We start from the raw sequence: 20,124 nt of genomic DNA, 5'->3' as shown, positions 1-20,124 counted from the left end.
TATGTACATGTATATATATGTATATATACTACATATATATGTATATATATATATATATATATATATATATATGACCCTTACCTCACACCACATACAAACATATGTGTCAACAGAGCCGCCAAATAAATGAAGCAACAACTGACAGAATTAAAAGATAAAATTGAATGATAATAGTCAAACTTTTATATTCCACTTTTAACAATGGATAGAACAACTAGGGAGACACAATCAACAGGAAATAGAAGACATGAACAATGTTATAAAACAACTGGACCTAACAGATCGCTAGAGAACACTCTACTCAACAAGCACAGAATACACCTTCTTCTCAGGTATTCTGGAATATTCTACAGGACAGACCCTATGCTAGACTAGAAAACAAACCACAAAGAACTTGAAAGAATTGAATCATACAAAGTATGTTCTCCAAGCACAATGGAGCAAAATTAAAAGTCAATAACAGAGAAATCTGGGGGCCTCACAAATATGTGGAAAGTAAACAACCCCTAGCCAGTGGCTCAAAGGAGAAGTTACAAAGGAATTTAGAAAATACTTGGAGATGAATGAAAATGAAAACACAGGATACTCAAACTCATGGTTGCAATTCATGCAGCATTTAGGGGGAGATTTAGAGTGTAAAAATGAAGACCTCAAATCAATGACCTATCCTTTCGCCTTAGAAACTAGAAAAAGAGGAGCATACTAAACCCCCCAAAAGCAAAGAAATAATAAAGACTAGAGTGGAAAATAATGAAATAAAGAATAGAAGAGTATTAGAGAGAGAATCCCAAGCAGCTCTACCCTATCAGCACAGAGCTCAGTGCAGGACTCAATCTCATGAATTGTGAGATCATGACCTAAGCTGAAATCAAGAGTCAGATGCTTAACCACTGAGCCATCCAGGCACCCTGAAATTAAACTTTTAGTTAGAGGAACCAGGCGGGTGGGGGTGGGGTGGGGAAGAAAAGACTCAAATTATTAAAAGGAAAGACGAGGGGACTATCATTACCAACCTTTTATAAATACAAAGGATTACGAGGAATACAGTGAACAATTGTCTGCCAAAAATTGGATCATGTAGGTGAAATGTATAAATTCCTAGAAAGACACAAACCATCACATTGATGAAGAAATAGAAAGTCTGCCTAGACCTATAACAAGTAATGAAAGTAAAGAGTTTAAATCAGTTAAAAACAAAACAAAACACAACATAACAGAAAAACCCTAACAACTTCTTACAAAGGAAAATTCCCAGCCTACATGGCTTCACTGGTGAATTATACCAAAGGTCTAAGAAGAATTAATGTGAATGATTTATATATAGACTCTCCCAAAAAATAGAAGAGGAAAGAATACTTCCCAATTCATTGTATAAGGCCAGTATTACTTTGATACTGAAGCCAAGACAATAAAAAATATCCTGCAGATCAATATATCTTATAGATAGAGGAGCAAAAATCATCAGTAAAATATTAGCAAACCAAAACCAGCAACTTCAAAAGGATTCAACACCATTACTAGGGAGATTTCATCCCAGGAATGCAAGCTTGAATAAAACACATGAAAATCAATTAATTTCATAAACTGTATTAATAAAGCACATAGGCTACATGTTCATCCCAGTAGAAGCTGAAAAAGCACTTGACAAAATCCAACACATTTCATCACAAAAGCATTCGACAAACTAGAACTAGGAATAGAAGGGAACTTCCTCAACCTGATAAAGATATCTATGAAACCCACAGTTAGCATTATACTTAATGGCAAAAGACTGAATGTTTTCCTTTAAGATTGGGAACAAGACAAGAATGTCTATTCTCACCACCTCTATTCAACATTGTTGAACGCTGGAGGCTCAAGCATGGACAATTAGGCAAGAAAGGGAAGTAAAAGTTATCCAGGTTGGAAAGAAGAAGCAAAACGATCTCTGTTTGCAGAAGTTATGATCTTGTGCATAAAAAAACCAAAGGAATGGACAAAAGTACTATTAGAACGAGTAAGTGATGTCGCAGTTGTAACATTGATATACAAAAATGAATTACATTTCTTTTTTTAAGTTTATTTATTTGTTTATTTATTTATTTTGAAAGAGAGAGAGGGAGAGAGCATGTGTGAGCAGGGGAGGGGCAGAGAGAGAGAAGGAGAGAGAGAATCCCAAGCAGGCTCCACACTCTCAGTGCAGAGCCCTACATGGGGCTTGATCTCATGAACTGTAAGATCATGACCTGAGCTGAAATCAAGACTTGGATGTTTAACCGACTGAGCCACCCAGGCACCCCATGAATTATATTTCTATACAGTAGTAATGATCAAACAAAAAAATTAAATTAAGAAAATTATATTTATAACAGCAACAAAAGAACAAAATACTTAGGAATACATTTAACAAAAGATATATAAGACATAAATAAATGGAAAGGCACTCCAGGTTTCTGGATTGGAAGGCTTATTACTATTAAAATAACAATACTCCAAAAATTAATCTACAGATTCAGCATAATCCCACTGAAGAAACTGATGCCTTTGTGGGCGTTTTGTTTTGTTTGGGTTTGGTTTGTTTCAGTTTGTTTTGTTTGGTTGCTTTGGTTTCATTTGGTTTTGGTTTTGGTTTTGGTTTTGGTTTTGCAGAAATGGACAAACTAAACTTCATATGGAAACGGAAAAGAAGGGTACCAAGAAGAACCAACGTGATCTTGAAAAAGAAGAACAAAGTTGTAGCACTCACACTTCTACATTTCAAAACTTACTACAGACCCACAGTAGTCAACACAGTGTGGTACTGACATAAGGACAGACAGATTGATCCATGGAATAGAGTTGAAAGTCTAGAGATAAACCTGCATGTTTGTGACCAGTTGATTTTTACCATGGATGCCAAGACAATTCAATGAGGGAAACAATAGTCTTTTCAAGAAATGGTACTGGGACAACTGGATAGCCACATGTGAAAAAATGAAGTTGGACCCTTACCTCACACCACATACAAACATTAACTCAAATGGTTTATAGACCTAAAGTAAGAACTAGAATTAACACTCTTAGAGGAAAACATAGACATAAATCTTCATCGTTTTGAATCAGACAGTGATTTCTTGGATATGACTCCAAAAGAATAAACAACAAGTGAACAAATAGATAAATTGGACTTTCACTGAAATTTAAAACTTTAGTGCTTCAAAGGGAACAATCAAGAAAGATAAAAAGACAATGCACAGAATAGGAGAAAATACTTGCAAATCATTTATCTGGTAAGCCATCTGTGTCTAGAATATATAAGGAAGCCTTATAGTTCAATAACATAAAGATAAATATTTCAATTAATAGAATAGACAATTCTTCAAAGAATATATACAAATGGGCAATAAGTACATGAAAAGCCTCTAACCTTATTAGTCATTAGGGAAATACAAATCAAAACCACAACTACCTTTACACCCACTGTGATTACTGTAATAAAAAGGACATCAAATAACAATTGTTGGTGAGAATGGGGAGAAAGTAGATCCTTCTCACACTACTCTGACTGGAATGTAAAAGGGTGCTGATCATCTTGGAAAGCAGTCCGCAGTTCCTCAAAAAGACAAACATGGAATTACCACAGCACCTAGCAATTTCAGTCCTAGATACACTCAAGACAAGTTAAAATCTATCCACACAAAAACACGTACACAACTGTTTGCAGCAACCTTATTTAATAATAGCCGAAAGTAGAGGGCTCCTGGGTGGTTCAGTCGGTTAGGTGTCCGACTTCGGGTCAGGTCATGATCTTGCAGTCATGAGTTCAAGCCCCGCATCAGGCTCTGTGCTGACAGCTCAGAGCCTGGAGCCTGCTTCAGATTCTGTCTCTCTTGCTCTCTGCCCCTCCCCCGCTCACACTCTGTCTCTCTTTCAAAAATAAACGTTAAAAAAAAAATAACAATAGCCCAAAGTGGAAACAACCCAAACGTTCATGAATTGATGACTCGATTAAAAAATACATATGATCTATCCACAATGGACTATTATTTGGCAATAAAAAGGACTGAAGTACCAATAACATGGTACCCTATGGACAAACCTTGAAAACATGATCCTAAGTGAAAGAAGCCATTCAAAGACGACCACACATTTTATGAGCTCATTTACGTGAGGCGTCCAGAATAATGCAAATCTATAGAGAGTGAAAATAGATTAGCGGTTACCTAGGGCTAGGAGGATTAGGAGAGACTGATGATTGTTAATGGGTATGGTGTTTCCTTTCAAGGGGATGGATGTGTTAAAAAATTGGTGGTGGAAATGGTGGCACAATTCTGTGACTATACTAAAAACCACTGGATCACACACTTTTTCTTTTCCTAAGATAAAGCTTTTAACTAGGAAAAGAAAAAGAAGCAAAAGATAGAAGTCATAATGTGTTACTTCATTTCAAGAAAGAACTTCCTAGTGACTAGATCCACCTGAAAATGGAATGGGCTGTTTTTTCGAGTAGGCGAGCTCTCGGTCCGTAAGCAAGTAGTCAAACTGGAAGTTGACGATTGTTAAGAATGTCAATCCTTCCTTTCTAGATGCACAAGGTCCTGGAACTGACCATATAGCCCTTCGCCCAGAGAAACCTCTTACTCACAAAGTCTGGCCAGGATGTTTCCGACCTCACCCCAGGGCTCTAGAAACTCTGTCTCACTGGGGAATTCTGTATAGTCTGTGCCTCAAAATTACCCCAACTACAGGATAATTGACAAAGTTGGACATAGACCTCCCAACTTTCTTTTTAAAAAAAATTTTTTTTTTAATGTTGATTTATTCTTGAGACAGAGAGAGACAGAGCATGAATGGGGGAGTGTCAGAGAGAGAGGGAGACACAGAACCTGAAGGAGGCTCCAGGCTCTGAGCTGTCAGCACAGAGCCTGATGCGGGGCTCGAACTCACAGGCTGTGAGATCATGACCTGAGCTGAAGTCGGACGTTCAACCAACTGAGCCACCCAGGCGCCCCTAGACCTCCCAACTTTCTACCCATCACTGGATGAGGGCTGCTTCCAGAGCATTAACTCTCGCGCAATTCCATCTTATCCTATGGATAGACTATCTATTCCTTATTCTGAGGCCAGAACAAGGCAGGGAGTTGCAGGTGCTAACATAAGCTGCCTTCAGGTAGAAAATGAATGTCAAGTGCCAGCATCTGCTATAACACCCCAGTCTCTAGCTCTGGGCATCAGACGCATACAGGCAAGTAGTCACGAGATTTCTCTACCTATATCCACTTATGGAAAGATGGGACCCTAGCGGGGAATCAAGCAGCAGTAATCTCTGCCTTTTACTCCCCAAAGTTATCTCAAGCGCCACCTGCCCAACACGGAACTCACTTCCCTCTGCAATCCATTCTTCCATATTTCTTGTCCCTGAAGATGGCCACTCAAGCCCCCAACCCAGAAATCTTCCTTGGCTATTCTTTAACCCCAGTGTCCAATCATCACCATGCGTGCCACAGCCACCTCCCACCTCTCTGGACTGTTCTCAAACTGCTATTTTTCAAATGTGTTATTTCTTCCAGCGGGAATGAGATGCAAGGGCCCCTGAATAAGAAAGGGGCCGTGGTGATCTTATCGGTGGCGGCCACGCTGAGTTTCTGTGGTTCGGTGATTGCAGCCATGGCCTTTTCTTCCTCCCCAGCCAGGCTGCGAGCCTCTTGAGTGCGGGCACCACATCTTACTTTCGTCCTAATCTCATGGCTCGGAGTGCAGTGCTGGGTACCAGTGTCTCCATAATGCTTGCCGTGTTCTGGTCTGCTCTCGGCAGCCCCGTCTTCTCCATTAGGCACAGCAGGTGCAGCGGTGTGGACTCATAAATTTTCACGGGCTCACGGAAATGTTTCAATTTCTTTTGACATTAGAAAAAAGATAAACATATCCTGATAAAGGTAATGAATATGTATTAATGATTCCAGCCTGGATCGTATTTGTCTTCATACCAACCTACCTGCAAAATACAAAATTGTTAATATCTTTTTCTTTATTTTTTTTCTTCTTGTGGATAAAGGGACCCATGGTCACAAAAGTGTTTAGAGCCCCCGAGAGTGATAATGCAGCTCTCAGGTCAGCATCACTTCACCATGAAGTCGGAAACTTCTGGACTTGCCGGGGGCTACACTACGGCTGTCCCTTGTCATTTCTGCTGGAAAGTAGAGCTCAGAGAACTATGTATTCTGCCTTGTCCTACCTCCCTTTAAGAGTCTAGGACAAAAATAGCCCCAAGGCCTTTTGGATTGGTGGAACTGAAGATAAGTTTAAATTTAAGAGGCTCTAACTTCAAACATGGGGGATAAGATGAAAAAAGAAATCCAGACAGTCTACTTTCGTTCTATCCCAATCAAACTTTTATTTCAAAGAACTATTTAAAGAACCTGACATATGTGAAACACAAAACTCTTTTTTTAAACCTTCAGGGATCTGACAAAGAGCCTGAAATTGAGACCTTCTCCTTCCCACAGCATTAGATATCCTGCGAGTGCCAAGGTCTGGGCCGTGCAGGGAGGAGGGCTCTGTTCGGCCTGCCCCAGGGCCATCTGTGGCATGAATTGCGTGTTTCCTGGGCTCTCTGCAAGTTGCAAGCTGCGAGCATTTGCCCAGCAAATCAGGTTAAAATGAACAAAGGCGGCCTCGAAGGGGGATGTCTCAGAGGGCACTGCGGGCCAAGGGGAGTGTGTGATGTGCGGTGGGTTAAGGATGGGGTAGAGCAGCTTGGGGAGGTAGAAAGTTGTTGCTAGGCAACCAGCCCTGGTGCCTTTGTAAATGTGGATCTATTTTGTTTGAAGCAGCAGCTGGCAGCCGCCACCTTCTTTAATCGCCCTCCTCCTTTTCTCCATGCCCAGAGCACAGACCTGAGCTGTAGCTCTCGGGGAGATGCTGGGAGGATGGAGCAGGGAACCTGCTTGGGGCTACAGAGAAAAAAACAAAACAAAAAAACACGCAGGAAAAGACAGACAGGGTAGACCTGGTGGGGATCTGGATGTTTCCATTTAGTAACCGAGAGCTTAGGCAAGTTTATTTCATCTCTCTGATGTTCAGGTTGCTTGGTTATAAAACTGGGGCCATAGCCCGCTTGCGGGAACGTTGGGAAGATTAGAGAAAACACGGGAACATGGTAGATATGCAGTAATCAGTAGCAGAGGGGTGAGGGCATGGGCTCCGGCACCAGACTGCCTGTGTCCTCATCATAGCTCTGCCGCTCATTAGCTGTGCGACCTCAGGCATGTTAATTAACCATTCAGTGCCTTTGCTTGTGTGTGTGTGTGTGTGTGTGTGTGTGTGTGTGTGTGTGTTTCATCTGTGAAATAAGGAAAAATAACAGTACTTACCTAACCAGGGTCATTTTGAGGATTCAAGGCACTTTAATAATGCAAAGTGTTTAGAACATAACGAGCACTCAATGCATGTTCACAATGACTTGTAATAATACATGCAGCATGTCAGAGGGTGTCTGCAGACCAGGTGCTAGAGGGACCGCCTTGCATGCGCTCATTTTCAAAGGGCTTTTGATTTTGACCGCGGGAGACAGGAGGAAGTTGTTACTGTAGTACCTTGAGAGCAGCGTATGTGTAGATTAAGCAAGGACTTCTTGGATCAGCTGTAGGACCTTACCCAAGCTCCGTAAGCTTTTTTAGCTGTAAGAGACCATCTTGTAAAAGGTGCCTCATGAGGATACCTGCCCAATCTGGCGGTGGTAAGGATTAAATGAGGTAGCTTGGCAGGTGCTTAGCATAACGTCTGGCCCAGAGTAAGCATCCAAAACCCGGTGGCTGATATCATTTCTAGAAATAGAGACAAAGACGAGAGGAGCAGCATGGGGTCTGTGCCTCCACAGCAAAGCCACATTAGGAAAAGGGCTGCAGACGGAGGCCGAAGAAGCTGGTTTTTGCTGGGCTCTGTCTTTGGGGTACGGGATGTATGAGCGCCCAGGCACGCGCAAAGCTGCTTTGGTTTCCAGGTGACCGAGAGGGACAGACTAGGAAAGGTGTCCTTCTGTTTTCAGGGCGGACCGCTTGGTGCAGCCAGTGGAGTTCTCGTGGTGAGAGGGGTTGCAGGAATGGGGGTGAAGTGTCCCCAGAGGAAGACCTCAGTGAGGAGACCCAGAAAGCGAAGGGGGATGGTGACAAGCATACACCTGGATAAGCAGGTGGGGACGAACGTGGTGAGCTCTTTTAGAATGACTACTATTCGGGCCCCATCTGGTGAGGCTTAAGTACGTCTGGCAACATGCGCATCGTACATGCTCTCAGTTAAGAGGAAGAAAAATCACCAAAAACTTGGGCTACCTTATGTAATTTCAGGAATAAACTGGGCCTTGATAAAATAATGGACTGAAGAAACAGGGAAAAAACAGCAAGGAGGTATAAGTGGGGGAAACCTCAGGAAAGTCCCAGCTGGAGTGATTTTCTGGAAAGATGAGACTGTATCTTTTGGAGTGACAGTAGAGGTGGGCTTATGGGAAACCTTGGACCCTTCACTCAAAATTTTGAACTTTTGTCTAGTATATCTAATATTTTTGAGCATAAAATTATATATTATATATATTTATATATAGATTATATATTATATATATATATTTTTTGATATAAAAGAAGTCATGGTTCAAATAAAGAGTGGGGGTGGGGGGAGCCTATCTGGTATCAGAAGCCCGGGGTTTGAACTTGACCCATCCTTGTCTCATAACAATGGACAAGCCATTAACTCCTGAGATGTAAGGTGAAGATAATAGTATCTTCTTCCAGGGTGCTTAGGATCAAAGGTGTGATGTGACTGACACCTTTAAGAGCAAAAGGAACACAAGCAAAAATAAACAGCAGGACCACATCAAACCACAACGTTTCTGCACGGCGAAGGAAACCATCAGCAAAAAATGGCAACCTACAGAATGGGCAAAAACCAATACTATAAAACAAATCAGCGAATGCTATATCAGAGAAGGGGTTAATATCCAAAATATATACAGAATGCATACAACTGAGTAGCAAAAGAAAAAAAAGCTAATCAAAAAAATGCGCAGATCCGAGTAGACATTTTCTTCCCCAAGGAAGAATCCAGGTGGCCAACAGACACGGGAAGAGATGCTCAACATCGCTCATCATCAGAGAAATGCAAGTCAAAACCACAACGAGGTGTCACCTCACACCCGTCAGAATGGCATCACCAAAAAAGACAAGAAATAATAAGCATTGGCGAGGATGTGGGGGAAAGGAGCCCTTGTGCGCTGTTGGTGGGAATGTAAATTGGTGCGGCCACTCTGGAACGCAGTATGGAGGTTCCTCAAAAAATGAAAACTAGAACTACCATAGGATTCAGCAATTCCACTTCTGGACATTTATCGGAAACAAATAAGAACATAAACTTAAGAAGACACGCAGTGTTATTCACAATAGCCAACTATGGAAACAACCTAAGTGTCCACCAACAGATGGATGGATAAAGAAGATGTCGTGTGGACACAGCGGGATATTATTCAGCCATAAATAAGATGGAAATCTTGCCATTTGTGACAACATGGATGGATCTCGAGAGAGTTAGGCTAAGGGAAATAAGTTAGAGAAAAACAAATACCGTATGATCTCACTTAGATACGGAACCTAAAAAAACAAACGAATAAAAAAACCAAGCTCATAGGTATACGGAGAACAGATTAGTGGTTGCCAGAGGTGGGAGGGGGCAGGGGGTGGGCAAAATGGATGAAGGGGGTCAAAAGCTACAAACTTTCAGTTAGGAAATAAATAAGTCATGGGGATATGACGTACGGCATTGGTGACTGTACTTAATAATATTGTATCACACATTTTGAAATTTAAGAGAGTTGGTTTTGTTTTTTTTTAAATACGATGTGAAAGCACTCCATAAACTCTTCTGGGCCTACCTTCTTTTCTTTTGCTTTTTCTTTCCTGACTCGGCTTGTGACGTACATCTTCCCCTGGACTTTGACAGCATCTTGTACGTTGGCACCAGTTAGGCGACTGTTGGCTGCAAAACCCAGATGTGCCTTGAATTCTCCTGAACAATCTTGAATCGTCTCGAACAGTAAGGAATCAATTGGGTTACATAACCAGTAATCTAGAGGTAGGGTAGACTCGGCATGGCTCTGTCCCCAGGCTGGGTTTGACATGGCCGCAGCAGGCCCAGTGCTCAAATCTGCGCATAACAACATCTGGAGGGAGGGTTGCTTCCAGCACCATCCCCCGTACAGTGAGCAGGATTTTCTCAGACCCTTCCAAAGCCTTCTCTTTACCGCTCATTCTCCAAAGTGGTCACATACCTGTTCTCGAACCAAACATTAGCAAGGCACGTAAGCGCACTTTTACATGGATGGTTCTCAGCTGGGGGTGATTTTGCTCCTCATCCCTCCCCGCCCTTATCACTTGGCAATATCTGGAGACAGATTTGATTGCCATGAATGGAGGACAGGGGGAGTGTGTGTCGCTAGCATATGGTGAGTAGAGGCCAGGGGCACCTGGGTGGCTCAGTCGGTTAAGCTCCTGACTTCGGCTCAGGTCATGATCTCATGGTTTGTGAGTTCGAGCCCCGCATCGGGCTCAGAGCCTGGAGCCTGTTTCAGATTCTGTGTCTCCCTCTCTCTCTGCCCCTCCCCCACTCATGCTGTCTCTATCTCTCATAAATAAATAAAACTTAAAAAAATTAACAAAAAAGTAGAGGCCAGAGATGCTGATACATACCGTACAATGCACAGGATAACCCCCACAATAAAGAACTATCTAGGCCAAAACGTCAATAATGCCAAAATTGAGAAACCCCGTTTTAAATTTTTTATGTTTATTTATTAATAGAGAGAGGGAGAGGGAGAGAGAGCACGTACAAGTAGGGGAGGGGTACAGGGAAGGAGTGAAAGAATCCCAAGCAGGATCCGCACCATTAGAGTAGACCCCCATGTGGGCTCAAACTCACCAACCGTGAGATCACGACCTGAGCTGAGATCAAGAGGCGGATGCTTAACCGACTGTGCCATCCAGGCGCCCCCGGGGAAACCCTGTTTTAGACTGATCAGCCCCACATTTGGGGCTTGGGGTGCAGTTAGCGGCCACGTTTGTATGTCTGGATGAGGAGTGACCAAAACTGAGATTCACCGAGGGAAGAGAAGGGGGAAATTGATGCTGAAATTGACCATCAACCGTGTACCCTGCGACTTTGCTCCATCAGGGCACTTACCTCATTGTGTGGCTGTTGTTTCTTTATCACCTGTGTTAGCTTTCTATTGCTGTAAATAAATTGGCACAAAGTATTGTAAAACAACCGCGAGTTTATTACCCAATTTCTGTAGGTCAGAAGCCTGGGTGTGGTGTGGATGCATCCTGTGCTCAGGGTCTCACTGGGCTTAAATTAAGGTGTTGGCTGGGGCTGTGGTTCGCTGGGGCTCTGGGTCGTCCTCTAAGCTGATTCTTGTGGCTGAATCCATTGCCTCGTGGTTGTAGGGCTGAGGTCTCTGTTTCCTTGCTGACTTCTCAGCTGGGGGTCCCTCTCAGCAACCAGAGGCCACCCGCACTCCTACCATGTGGCCCCCCCTTCACCTTCCAGTGAGCAATGGTGCATAGAATCCTTCTTACGCTTTGAACCTCCAACTCACTCTTATGCCACCAACCAGAAAAAAACTCGCTGCGTTTCAAGTACTCACGCAATTGGGGTCCGACCCTATCGTAAGGCCAACTGATCTGGAACCTTAATTACATCGACCAGATCTCTTGACGCTCTATTAGGGTTTGAATGAATAACTGGGAGGAGGTGGATATGTCCTCCATGTCACTGGCTTTTAGCAGAATACCCGGCAAGTATTTTTTTTTCTCAATAAATATCGTTTGAACAAATAAAGAATCAAACAAACTCATCTCTCTCTCTCTCTCTCTTTTTTTTTTTTTTCCTTCTTCTTCTTTTTGGATAGAATTACTAGATGGGTCAGTCGGGAATGTTATATACAGAGAATTGTATCATCTGGGAGTTCGCAGGTATTCTGCTCCTAGAGGACTCTGTCAATCATTCTAGGGATCCACAGATTCACAGGGTGGGATCCATCAGATCAAGATCTCCATGGGTCTGAGCTCTGTTTGTTACAACTGCAGACTGAGGTTTTTGCATTGCCTTTTCGGCAGGGCGGGCGGACTGCTGACTTACCTTAAATCCGTAGCTCACCGAAAGCTTTTCTGCATTAACTGGTACCAGGCCCGCTCTCTCCCATTTGGCACCTGGGCAGGATGTTATGCTGTTCGCTTCCACCCATTTCCACGTCGTGAGTTCTGGCCTATCATTTCAGCCCGTCGGAGACCTCTGGGAATTCTGATTTTATAATCCAACTTCTTGGCTCTCCTGCCTCACTCTGTAATACTTGAAAACATAAGCGGCACATTTTACTTGTCTTTTTCCAAATAGTTTATAAAAATGTTGAACGCGGCAAGCCCAAATTCAAAGCCCTGAGGCGTGTTAACTTCTTTCAAGTTGACAACGATGATTTAATCAATAGTCTTTGCGTAAGGATTGCTCAATCTATGATGAATCAACTCTTTTATTTCTACACCCTATCTGCAAGCATATTATGAAAGACTTAGATGTTTGGCTGAGTCTAAACTGTATAGAATAGTACCATTCAGGGGGCACCTGGGTGGCTCAGTCGGTCAAGCGTCCAACTTTGGCTCAGGTCACAATCTTGCAGTTCATAAGTTCGAGCCCCGCGCCGGGCTCTGTGCTGACAGCTCAGAGCCTAGAGCCTGCTTCGGATTCTGTGTCTCCCTCTCTCTCTCTGCCCCTTCGCCGCTCATGCTCTGTCTCTGTCTCTCAAAAATGAATAAAGTTAAAAAAAAATTTTTAAAGAATAGTACCGTTCAGTTATGCTCCTAAGACCACAGCGCACGTCGTTTGCCATCAGGAACATACACACGTCAGGAAATTCTCTTCCAAGTTCGCAGATAAGGCCACACTTTGATGTCCTTCATATTGTTTTTGTGCAGAGACAGAGATATCTTTTAACTCCCAGATTTTATTGGTTGCCTTCCAAAATTTTCTGTGACAGAAGATTCTGGTAGTCTTTATGTTGATCTGTGAGCTGGCAAGCGTTTCTGCTTCCTTGCCTCCATAGCTTATGGGAAGTTCCACTTGGGAGGAGAGACGATTGCCCTGACTTGTGAGGAGTAAAGGTTGGGCTGCAGGGTGGGAACAGGTCACATGACTCCTTGTTGAAAGGATTCTCATTGAGATGCCCGTTTATTCCCTGTGTTTTTCTCCTTGATCAATTATGTACATTTGCAGTTTCCCCAACTGTTTCTAATCATCAATTCAGGGAAATAAAAATTCCCTTGTTTACAGGAAAATGCGGGGGCTCTGTGATCTGGGATTTCCTTTTGGTCCATAGCGTTGTTGGTTTTTTTTTTTTTTTTAGTTTATTCATTTTAGTTTATTCATTTAGTTATTCATTTAGTTTATTATTATTATTATTATTATTATTATTATTATTTTAAGAGAGTGTGTGTGTGAGTGGATACAGGTGGGAGAGGGAAGAGAGAGAAGGAGAGAGAAAATCCCAAGCAGGCTCCACGCTATCAGCACAGAATCCAACTTGGGGCTTGAACTCACGTACCCATGAGATCATGACCTGAGTGGGAAACCAAGAGTTGGATGCTTAACCGACTGAGCCACCCAGACATCCCATAGTTTTCTTTTGATGTTAGACTGGATGCTCCTGGACCCCTAAATGCACCAGTGATGCTGTAGGGATAGAGTTGAACTTTACAAGTTCTTAGAAAGCGTGTGAACTTGAACAAGCAGAAGAGAAAGAGTGTCGGGCAAAATTTAACGTTGGCAGCCGGTCTTCCAGGTAGCTCTCAATGCTTTCTGCCTTCTGGTATTGTGTTCTCCCCCCACATTGTACTAAGGTCAGTTTGTGTGACCAACGCATTATGGCAGAAGTGATAGTATATCCCCTATATACTATCACTTCTATAGCCTCGTAGAAGTTATAGAAGTCATTGTGGTTTCCATCTCGGCCACTCTATCTCATTCTTTGACCATTCGCTCTAAGGAGAGTCAGCTCCCATGCTGTGAGCAGCTTACAAAGAGGCCTGTGTGAAGGGGAGCTGAGGCCTCTGACCACCAGCCAGTGAGGAATCGAGTTCTCTTGCCGGGAGTTAGGTGAGAGACTAGTATGTGATCCTCTAGGCCTACTCAAGCCTTCAGATGTCTATAGCCCTGGCCAATGTCTTGACTGCAGCCTATGGGAGACGCGGACCAGAGGCACCCGATCAAGACACTCTGGGTTCCCGAGCCTCAAAACCTAGATGAGATAATACATTTTGAGCATCTTAAGCTAGTAAACCTTGGAGTAATTTATTATGCAGCAGTAGGAAACTTACACACTAGGAGATGCTGAATGGGAGGATTTGGTTTCCTTAACGGAAGTGAATAAAATGCTAAATCTGGGGCGCCTGGGTGGCTCAGTCGGTTAAGCGTCCGACTTGGGCTCAGGTCACGATCTCACGGTTTGTGGGTCTGAGCCCCGCATCGGGCTCTGTGCTGACAGCTCAGAGCCTGCTTCGGATCCTCTGTCTCCCTCTCTCTCTGTGCCTCCCCGGCTCACACCGTCTCTCAAAAATAAATAAACATTTTAAAAAATTAAAAAAAAATAAAATGCTAAATCCCCAGAAAACAGCGAAAGACTAGTTGGTAAATTTCTAGGGTCAGAACACTGGAGGACACTGTTACTAAACTTGCATAGGTATGCCTTTTACCATTTTAAAAATGTCAAAATAATACTTCTTCTTTGTTAACATGCACACACATACGCATGCACAGATATATGAAGTAAAAAGTGCAAGTAACTTTTCCATCCTTCCTATCTTACTCCTCAGAAGCAACCACTGGTATCAGTTTGGCTTTTGTCCTTCCAGATCTTCTGTTTCTCGGCACTTAATAGGCTCCATAAAACCTGACGTGCGTGTGTGTGTTGGGGGGGGTGTTCTATTTGACAAATGTCTCTATCATTTACCAAGTCGGACGTTTAACCGACTGAGTCACCCAGGCGCCCCTCCAATGTAATTGCTCTAAAAAGTACATTACATACATTACATAGTGTGGTGTTCCGTAATTTAGTTAAATATGATTCTCTGTTAATAACTGATAAACGTTCTTATTAACTAATGTGTTTACTTGCCGTTACATACGATGCCGCAATAAATATCTCTGAGCACATGTACGAGTATTGTTTTAGGATGAATTTCTAGAAGTGGAATGAGGGGTTAAAAGGTGTATAGATTGACAATTCTGATAGAAAATGCCCAGTTGCCTCTCATAAATGTTCCTATATCTCTTCCCACTAACGTGTTCTTTGACCCTAACACCAGATAGTAGTAATTGTTAAAATTCCTGCTACTTTGATGAGCAGAAATCTGCCAGTGGTTTGCATCGGTCAATTTCTGCTTTTTGCTAAGAAATGCACAGTCATTTGAACTGATCTGTTCTATGTCGTATTTCTGGCTGCTTCCTCTTGGTTCTTAGCAGTTTGATTAGGATGTGTTTGGGCATGGATTTTTTTATATATATGTCTGTCCTCTCTGGAGTTCATCGAGCTTCTTGAATCTATAGGGTTATGCCTTTTGCAAAGTTTGCGTAGTTTTTAGTCATTATTTTTTTTCTCCAGTATTTTTTTTCTGCCCTGCATTCTTTCTGCTCCTCTGGGACCTGAATGACACAAAGGTTAAGACATTTTGGTATGGTCTCACTGGTTCCGGAGATTCTGTTCATCTTCCCCCACCCCCCCCACCCCCAATTTTTCTCCTCTGTTGTTTAGACTGAATAATTTCTATTGGTATATCCATCAGGCTTTGAAATTTTGTTTCTTGCGTGTTTTAATTCTAAAATTTATATCTGGCTATCCTTTACCCTTTATCTTTCCCTGCTAAGACTTTCCATCTCTCCATTCATTTCGAGAGTGCTCTCCCTTCGTTCTTGGAATATTTTATAATAGCTGCTTGAAAGTCCTTGCCGGAAAATGCCAACATCTGCATCATTTTGGTGCCGGCGTCTGTTGATTGTCTGTTTTCATGTGAGCTGAGATTTGATGGCTCTTCCTATGCTGAGGGTGGTAGGCAGAATAAAGTCTCCCTCAAAGATGTCCTTGTTCTCGTTCCCGGAAACTGTGACTATGTTACATCGCAGGGCAGAAGGAAGTGAGGTCGCAGACACTATTAAAATTGCTTATCAGCTGACCTTGAGATGGAAAGATTTACTGGCGGGCCAACTATAATCACAAGCATCTTTAAAAGCAGAGCATGTTTCCTGGCTGTGGTCAGAAAGGGATATGGCTATGGAAGAAGGGTCGGAGGAATGTTCAGTTGCTTGCTTTGAAGACAGAGCAAGGGGTCCATGAGTCAAGGAGTGTGGGCAGCCGCTCAAAGCTGGAAAAGGCAAGGAAACAATTCTCCCACAGAGCCTCCAAAAGGAGCCAGCCCTGCCCACACCTGGACCTTAGCCCAGTGAGACTGATTTTGGACTTCGGATGTAACAAAACTTTAAAATTAAAAAAAAAAAAAAAAAAAAAAAAGAGGGTATTGTTTGAAGCCACTAAGTTTGTGGCCACTTGTCTCTAGCTATAGAAAACGAATACACAGAGTGATATTGGATGGTATCCTGGCAGTTTTGAACGATACGTTACACGACCTGGGTTTTGTTCCCATGTTATGTAAAGGTTGGTATTTGTGTTTTCATAGACGATCAACCCAGACGGATTCAGGCTGAAAGGTCTGCCAGCCTTCTGTCGGTTGTAGTTTCAGTGTCGGTCTTGTTTTCAGAATCTTCGGAGGGACGCAGCCTTTCCCCATGGGTGTTCCCCCCGTGGGGGCTGGGAGGCTGCTGTCCATCTGGGACTTGGGTGGTGGTCTACCCCTTAATTCGGTTCTCAGAGTCTTCGGTGTGCTGTTTAGGGGCAGATCCAATGCACAGCACAGGGTTGAGCCCAGCAGTTTCTGAACAGCTTGGTGGGGCCGTTTGCCCAAGTTCCTCCCTTTTCGCCACCTCCCTCGCACTTTCTGGCACTCTGGCTCCCCTTGGCCGTCCTCTGGACAGAGAGCTAGTGCTCTATTTATCCTACTGTGCTGTTCACCTCCCATACATGTGTCCACATTCAGGGCCAAGTGGTGGGAAACAGAGAGAAAAAAAGGAATGGGTCGCCCCCATTCTTCGGAGAAATAACTCCTCCCAACAGAGAGGAAAGGGGCCCTGTTCCCGCTGTCACTGCCACTGCTCTGATCGCCTGGGGGCCCGCTGTGAGCGAATGGCAAAAGGAAGGATAAAGAACAGCCCCCCTGTGTTAACTTCACCTTGAGCCGGAACTAGAGGGAGATCTTTCTATCCACACGTGTGCACTTCCAAGTTCGGGGCTGCCCCCAATCCGGACTGCGGATACACTGTCAAACAAGTGGGAAACTCATTGCTGGTTCAGTGGCACTTGGATTTCTGGTCTCCCTCCCCAGTCTGCCTGCTGCCACTTCTCAGAAGGGCCCACAGCTGCTCCATTGTGCTCTGCTCTGGGTCTGTAGCTGCGCTGAGTGGGAGACACATTTCATCGAGGACCGGGACCCCCCGCGTCTCCCCTGGATATCTGCTGACGCTCACACTTCCCTTGGGGGTCCTGGTCACACGGCAGCTCCCCTCCCCATGCTGCCCTTGAAAGAGAACAGGCCACAGCCAGACGCGAATCAGTCGTGGCTCAGCGTCACTCTGTATGAGCACCACTCACCTGTCCTGTGCTGCTCTCTAGGACTTTTGCTGGAAGACACAGTTACAGGTCAACCCGGCCTACAGGTCTATCTGTAAAGAAATCCAGACAGACGGCTTACTGCAGCGGTTTATGAGCCACGGAAGGACCCACTGAGAATGACTGGATCCTTCCTAGGAAGGATGCCTTGGAAACGTCTCATTGTCCCTACCACAAACTCTTGTCCTTCTAGTATGTCAGTCCCTTGTCAGTGAAGGACTGCTGAAAATCCTCAGACAGCGGGGCTAAGAGGACGGGTGGGAGTGCATCCCTTTGCCCGCCTGTGTGTGTGCCTGCCCCCGGGGGGCTGTCTTCTACCAGCTTCCGTGGGGTCATTTGGGAAAGCTCCAAGTTCATCTGTCGCATCGCATCCTCTACGCTCCGAGAACCTGCTGCCACTGACTTTGCGTTCGGACTCTACGTCCACACTTTTCCCTGGTTTGCTTAATGTGGCAGCCAGGTTCCCTAACCGGAGCTATCTGCTGCCTGACCATCTGCCTCCGTCTTCCGCCCTTTCGCCTGCGATCGGACTGGGGCAAAATAATGGGTTTTTAAAGTCCTCTCCGTAGGAAAAAATAACTTGAGAGCTAAAAACAGATGACTCCTATTATGCAGCAAACAAGGGGGCAGGATACTTCCTTGCGACCGGTAAACGTTCCCGCTCAGCCATTTCTCATCCAATCATCTGGTGCTTACCAAACATTAACACACATATGAATCATCTGGGGATCTTGTTAAAATACAGGTTCTCGGGGCGTCTGGGTGGCTCAGGCGGTTGAGCGTCCGACTCTTGATTTTGGCTCAGGTCACGATCTCACGGTCCGTGAGGTCGAGCGTAAGTGAGGCTCCCCGCCGACGGGACAGCGCGGAGCCTGCTTGGGATTCTCTCTCTCCCTCGCTGCCGCTCCTCTGCTTGCACTCCGTTTTTCTCGCTCTTTCTTTTTCAAAATAAATAAACCTTAAAAAATAAAATAAAATACAGGTCCTCACTGCATTGGTCTGGGATAGGGAGTGACATCCTGCCTCTGTAATCCTCTCACCGGGGATATCCTTGCTACTTGCTGGGTCTGCCCAAGAGCATTTGCCGTGTGCATCCGAAGAGCTTTCTGGCAGCTGGCACCGGCAACAAAAAAGCAGAGCGGGGAATGTCACATAGGTTAAGAAATGCTACCAAGTTCTCTGGTCCTTGTCGCAGGCAGGTGGGGCTCTCCGGGGAGCAGACTCTGAGACCCGGATGGCAGGCGGGAGCGTTTTGGGAGGCGCTCTTGAGACCTGCACCCGTACCAGAGGCAGAGGCCATGCAGGAGGCAGTCTTTTTTTTTTTTTTTTTAATGTTTATTTATTATTGAGACACAGAGAGACACAGAGCATGAGCAGGGGAGGAGTAGAGAGAGGGAGAGACACAGAATCCAAAGCAGGCTCCAGGCTCTGAGCTGTCAGCACAGAGCCCCATGCGGGGCTCGAACTCACAGACTGTGAGATCATGACCTGAGCTGAAATCAGACGTTCAACCAACTGAGCCACCCAGGCGCCCCAGGAGGCAGTCTTAACGGAAGGCCGAATGAACCGCCGCCCTACCCTCCGCCCCCCACCCCCCACCCAGGGGGCTCTGAGGCAGGGATGCTGTTTTCCAGTTGTCCTGAGTTCGGGTCAGCCCTTCATAAGGCAACCCTGCAACCCTGACCAGTCACTGCATGCAGGCTCCCCCAGGAAGGGGGGTGTCACCTTGAGCGAGGTGACTCTTGAGTGGAGGCCCTTCCTGCCCAGGCCACCTGCTGAGGCTGTTTGTAGGCAGCTCCTCCAGCAGCTGAGGGACCATGTGGGCAACGTGTCACAATGCACGCCAGGCCCAGGACCCTGCTCTCGGGTGCCTCTCCTAGCGATGAGCCGGTTTAGACCCCTCCTCTTCATTCCTGCTCTGACACGAACACCCTTGACCCCAGCCCCTTGTCAGTACCTCGCTCTGAAAAGCCAGCGATGGTTGTCGGCGAGCATCAGTTTGAGCCTCCAGATGGATGGCTTGCGTTTTTCAGAATTTCTAGGCTAGATCTTCCAACACTGGGCTTCACTTAACATTCCCTCACAGGTTCCTGCTAAATCAGAGGTCCTGATGCCACGAGAAAATCTCCACCTGAGACACAGGAGGCCTGAAAAGAAAAAGACTTCCGGGGCACCTGGCTGGCTCAGTCAGTTAAGCGTCTGACTTTGGCTCAGGCCATGATCTCGCAGCTTGTGGGTTCGAGCCCCGCGTCGGGCTCTGGGCTGACGGCTCAGAGCCTGAATCCTGCTTCGGATTCTGTGTCTCCCTCGCTCTCTGCCCCTCCCCCACTCATGCTCTGTCTCTCTCTTTCTTTCTCTCA

The 20,124-nt window shown here is 44.8% G+C and overlaps 1 long non-coding RNA gene across 3 annotated transcripts; it reads right to left on the bottom strand.

Annotated features, from left to right (window-relative positions):
• Positions 1-4,891: 4,891 nt before the first annotated feature.
• Positions 4,892-20,017, bottom strand: LOC109502555. 3 transcript variants are annotated; one of them, XR_006582923.1, is made up of 6 exons: positions 19,722-20,017; positions 17,747-17,817; positions 12,139-12,348; positions 11,182-11,230; positions 9,878-9,981; positions 4,892-7,784 (listed from the first exon to the last, which is right to left on the bottom strand). It is a non-coding gene; the product is annotated as an uncharacterized LOC109502555 (long non-coding RNA). The 3 variants fall into 3 exon arrangements; XR_006582921.1 differs by lacking the exon at positions 19,722-20,017 and adding an exon at positions 18,461-19,051; XR_006582922.1 differs by lacking the exon at positions 19,722-20,017 and adding an exon at positions 18,461-19,050 and having other exon boundaries at positions 4,892-5,885.
• Positions 20,018-20,124: the final 107 nt, after the last annotated feature.

Source organism: Felis catus, chromosome C1 (genome assembly GCF_018350175.1).
Source record: "Felis catus isolate Fca126 chromosome C1, F.catus_Fca126_mat1.0, whole genome shotgun sequence".
In the NCBI taxonomy this organism is placed as follows: Eukaryota; Metazoa; Chordata; class Mammalia; order Carnivora; family Felidae; genus Felis; species Felis catus.
This window is presented reverse-complemented; position numbering and strand designations above follow the sequence as displayed.